The sequence below is a fragment of the Adiantum capillus-veneris genome, chromosome 28 (assembly GCF_014529385.1).
Source record: "Adiantum capillus-veneris isolate H3 chromosome 28, ASM1452938v2, whole genome shotgun sequence".
Classification (NCBI taxonomy): Eukaryota; Viridiplantae; Streptophyta; class Polypodiopsida; order Polypodiales; family Pteridaceae; genus Adiantum; species Adiantum capillus-veneris.
In genome coordinates, this window is record NC_140958.1 from 96749319 (window position 1) to 96754994 (window position 5676).

The 5676-nt window shown below is 49.9% G+C and overlaps 1 pseudogene; it reads right to left on the reverse strand.

Moving 5' to 3' along the window:
- Positions 1 to 417: 417 nt before the first annotated feature.
- LOC147420936 (uncharacterized) lies at positions 418 to 5082 on the reverse strand (annotated as a pseudogene).
- Between the last annotated feature and the right edge of the window lie 594 nt (positions 5083 to 5676).

A 5676-nucleotide genomic window follows, 5' to 3' on the forward strand; every position in this document is an offset into this window, starting at 1 on the left:
TTGTGCTTTATGTTTGGTTTTTAGTCAACATTGGGATGGGGGAAATGGGAACACACACAGTACACAAACTAGATGCCTCTTTATAGCCCAACAGATATCCAGCACCCCAAGCCACTCAGAAACATACACACACGCACACTTTCTGCAACTTGCACTGAACAGCATCGCTTACGAGCAACTTCGGCTACACACAATCACATTTCTCGACGCACACACCAATGCACCCATATCTATAAACACACTCATACCGGAAGGCCTCGGACACCTCGACCACACACAAAATCACATTCAATATGCACCACAATCAATCTCTCCCTCTCTCTCTCTCTCTCTCTGCACACACACACACACACACAATCCTGGAGCCACTGCTACCACGGGCACACGGCAAAAGACGAGATGCAGACGGGATTGATGGCGAGCTCGGCAACACACAAACCAATTATGTATCACGTAACCATTATCCAATACAATGATAGCGGCCCTTGGCGGCTACTACTCGGTCCATCGTGACTTCTGCGACCTTTCAACTACATAGCCTTCATGCATGCAATTGGCCAATCCTTAAGCAGCCCTCTTGTCTGCCTCTCAACCTGTCTATCCCTCCTCCTCACATGGCAGCTTCCGCCCCTTGCTCTTGGCCTCTGCAACCCCTATCCTTGGCAGCCCTCCTGACCACCCTTGGTGCTCCTCAGTCACGTGCCCCACGCCACCACCTCTCTATCCAGCTTGCTTTCTTACCTTCCCTCCTGCATACCTTGGCTCTCTGCAGCAACCCGATTTCTCTCTAAGCAGCACCACCTCCTTATTTCATGCCCAGGCGGCCTTGTTCCCTTGCTCCTACACATGCCGGCTCCCCCCAAGTCCTTTGTGGAACTGCCCAGCAGCCCATGGCGGATCCCTTCTCCTACACTTGCTCCCCCGACTGCTCAGCATGCCACAGATGGCGCCCATGCAATTGGCGTCCCTCAGCCCCTGGCTTCATCCCCAGCATGCCTTGCTATGATCTTCAAGCCCTATCGACCTTCCCGAACCGCATTCTTTCAGCCCTTTGCTGTAGCATCCCTTTCGACTACAGGTCGGGGTCCCCTTCATAAGGGCTAACTCCTCCTGTGTTGTGCCTGGCGCCTGCAGACCTGCCCTCTTCTCTTGGATTGGCATGACCCTTGCGTCGCTCTCAGCTCCTCCTAGCGTGCTCACGTCCACAACAAACCCCTACAGATCATCGGGCCCTGCTCTGACCAGCCCCTAGAGCAGCACTCCCCTCCTCAGCAAGGCGGCCTCCCTCTCCGTCACCTGCATGGTGCCACCATCTGTATAACGGGCTGCCAACCCTTCAACCAGTTGGCCTACGGCTTCAGTAAGGCAGCCTTTCAACTGCATATCCCCCCTGCCATGCTCACGTCTCTGGTGACTCCCCCCCTGGTGGCACTTTCCTCCTCCTAGCGCAACTTTCCCCCAGCTCGGCTCATGCAACCATCCATCTGCCTCTCCTTTCCCATCCAGATGGCACCCTTCAATCCCATGCAGTCCTGGCGACTTTCCTCCTGAATCCTGCCCTTGCTCGTTACTGCATGCCCACCAAATTTTGAGAAAAAGCCTCTTTTTTTTTACCTTTAAAAAAAAAACTCTCCAACTTGGCAACCATTCCCAACAGATGGCGCCCTCTTCTGTCGACTGCAGCTCGTTTTTTTTTTATAGCTTGGCCATCTTTTTTAAAAAAGACTTATCTTGCGACTTAGCGGCCATTCCCACCGAATGCTTTGATACTTCCCGATAGTGGCGACTACAACAAACATTGGCCGCCCCGAATCCCAATGCAACCATAACAGCAGCAAACACCTCAATGATTCGAGGCCCCAAATCATCATGTGACCTGTAAAGTGCCACATCTGGCATACACACCACGATCAAGCTTGCCGCTATTGGCATCTAGCACCGAGTCCACTGCTTCGACCTGTATCTGCATGATTCCATAGCGAGGCTATAGCCATTATTCTGGACCAACATAACTCAGTTGTACCATCATTGCCCAACCCCTTGTTGAGCATTCATGCTCAACCATAGAATTATTTAGATAGAATATCAATGCATAAGAAGAAAACCGATAGATACTATGTACAAGAAGCATTAGATAGATAGAGAGAGATATTCATCTGCTATAGAGCCCGCCCGGGTCAAATGGAAAGCCATAGGCTTTTCCAATTGTAATGAAGCTTCCACCAGGATAAAAAATATAGCTTTGATCATCGTCATCCCTCTGTAACACAGATACGCACCATTTCTGCTTTGCATTGGTAAACCTGTAAACCATCCATGTATATAGCTCTTGACAGCATAACCCTTCAAAAAACTGCATGCAGGAGTCTTCTTCACACATAAAACAAGCATGTACACCTTGCAAAGCCTTTGCATCATTTGTTCCCCAGTCGTAGGCTAGAGAGCTCTCCACAACATCATTATTTTTAAGCAAGGCAACCTGCGGCATCCGAGCATCCAAAGAAAACACTAGAAAAAACTCCTATGTAGGCTCTTCAAGCGGTAATGGAGCAGACACACAGCCTCGCATGTCTTGTATCCTCGCCATAGCTTTAGCCACCAAAACCTGCGACTCGTCATCTACATCGACCACCGGCTCATCGAATCCCCAATCATCTTCATCAAGACATTGCTCTTCAGTCAACATGGCCTGACTATCACAAGGCACGAGAGAGGGTCGCCCAACCCCCTAGTCTTTGCAAACTGGCTCTTCACCTGCAACCTGTTGTTCTTTGAACAAATTATCGACATGCATAATATCATATGTCTCATACCTTGAGAAAGCAGACTCCATTTCCCATGTGCTGTCCGTATCCAAGGCACTGCTATAGCTCGAATACACCTCGGTTTTCTCCACAAAACTCACCGGCTTTGGCACTTCAGCTATCTCCACTGCTTGCTTTTCGGAAGTCACTTGGTCAAGCAAATCAAGCGGTACTTGGTAGACTCCTCTCTGCAACTGTTGAGGCCTCATAGGCCCACATGGTATCATCTCTACTTTGTCATCACACCTATCTGCTTCTACCACATGTGCATCAACAAAGGGCCAGATTACCTGAAGCTCTTCCCTTGCAATTGGCCTTGGCACCAATGGACTCGCCAACACCTGCTTTGCCTGTTGCTTCTTTAAAATCTTCTTCGTCCTGCTCTGTGCATAGGCTACTGCCTCCTCGTACGTGCACAGTCCATCTATCTCGACTTTATCCCGCACTTTTACATGCAAGCAATTTACAAACTTGGTCATCTTCAAAAATCTGCATTCTCTACAGCAGTTACCTTGACCAACTTTCTCCATATGGCCTCGAACTCCGACACAAATGCTCAGAAATCACCATCAAGGCTTTGCTTTAGGTTGTCCATCATCTGCTTCACTTCACTCCACTGCATGTTGGCCACATATCGGCTTCAGAATGCCACTTCCAATGTGTTCCAATCCAGCTTTTCTTCAGCCTACAAACCCTCGTACCATACCTTTGCTTTGCCACGAACCAGGAACGGGAAATCTTGGGCCACTCCCTCTTCTCTTGACAAGCTGCTTTCCAATAGAAATAGGCCGTAGTCCTGTAGCCACACTTCAGCATCTTCAGCACCATGCCATTTTTGTTGGACCTTGCTCTTCAAACCGCGACACAGTCTTCGACTTCACCAAGGAGCAATTAGTAGCTCCTCAGTGGGGGCACCACTGATGGGATGGGGGAAATGGGAACACACATAGTACACAAACTATATGCCTCTCTATAGCCCAGCAGAAATCCAGCACCCCAAGCCACTCAGAAGCATACATGCACGCACACTTTCTGCAACTTGCACTGAACAGCCTTGCTTATGAGCAACTTCAACTACACACAATCACATTTACTGACGCACACACTATTGCACCCATATTTGTAAACACACTCATACCGGAAGGCCTCGCACACCTCGACCGCACACAAAACCACATTCAATAAGCAACCACAATCAATCTCTCCCTCTCTCCCTGCACACACACACGCAATCCCGGAGCCACTGCTACCACGGGCACACGGCAAAAGACGAGACGCAGACGGGATTGATGGTGAGCTCGACAACGCACAAACCAATTATGTATCACATGACCATTATCCAATACAATGATAGCGGCCCTTGGCGGCTACTACTCGGTCCATGGCGACTTCTGCGACTTTCCAACTACATAGCCTTCATGCATGCAATTGGCCACCCCTTAAGCAGCCCTCTGTGTGCCTCTCAACCTGTCTAGCCCTCCTTCTCACATGGCGGCTTCCGCCCCTTGCTCTTGGCCTCTGCAACCCCTATCCTTGGCAGCCCTCCTGACCACCCTTGGTGCTCCTCAGTCACGTGCCCCACCACACCATCTCTCTGTCCAGCTTGCTTTCTTACCTTCCCTCCTGCATACCTCGGCTCTCTGCAGCAACCCGATTTCTCTCTAAGCAGCGCCACCTTCTCGTTTCATGCCCAGGCGGCCTTGTTCCCTTGCTCCTGCACAAGCCGACTCCCCTCAAGTCCTTTGTGGCACTGCCCTGTAGACAGCAGCCCATGGCGGCTTCCTTCTCCTACACTTGCTCCCCCGACTGCTCAGCATGCCACAAATGGCACCCCTGCATTGGCAGCCCTCAGCCCCTGGCTTCATCCCCCGCATGCCTTGCTATGATCTTCAAGCCCTAGCGACCCTCCCGAACCGCATTCTTTTAGCCCTTTGCTGTAGCAGCCCTTTCAACTACAGGTCGGGGTCCCCTTCATAAGGACTAACTCCTCCTGTGTTGCGCCTGGTGACTGCAGACTTGCCCTCTTCCTCTTGGATTGGCACGACCCTTGCGTCGCTCTCACCTCCTCCTAGCGTGCTCACGCCCACAACAAACCCCTCCAGATCATCGGGCCCTGCTCTGACCAGCCCCTAGAGCAGCGCTCTCCTCCTCAGCAAGGCGGCCTCCCTCTCCATCACCTGCATGGCGCCACCATCTGTATAACAGGATGCCAATCCTTCAGCCAGTTGGCCCACGGCTTCAGGAAGGCAGCCTTTCAACTGCATATCCCCCCTGCCATGCTCACGTCCACCCATGGTTTGACACTCATGGCACATCTTGCGCCAATAATCAACATCTCTTACAAAAGATGGCCATCAAAAACCAGCTCCAAGAACGTGGAAAAGTACCTGATCTTTTCCTTGATGTCCACTCTCTGCATGACACTACTCCAAAACCATACCAACTTCCACTTTGTAGAGGACCCTCTGTAGCACTCCATCTTGACAATATGCCATGAAATCTCTACCAAACAAAGTAAACTTGCAAGCCTTTTGAATAATTCTCCTCTTTTGGAACTTGGACAAGCCTTTCAAACATTGAACTATGCTCAAAAAATCATTAATCTCTTTTAAAGTCTCTCTACCTGTATATGTGGTAGGTGCCACATATGAATTTGCTACATGAGCATGCACATGATTGCTAGCCAATTGATCTAATTCTTGATTTTGCTCCCTTCTAACATGCTTAAAGTGCATTGCTTCAAGAAACTTCAACAACTTCTTTATGGAGAAAAACCAATTTTTGAGAGAATCTCTCTTTACCTGCCCTTGACCCAAAAGCTGCTTAATGACTAAGAGTGCATCACCTTTAACTACAAGCCAAGAGATCCCAA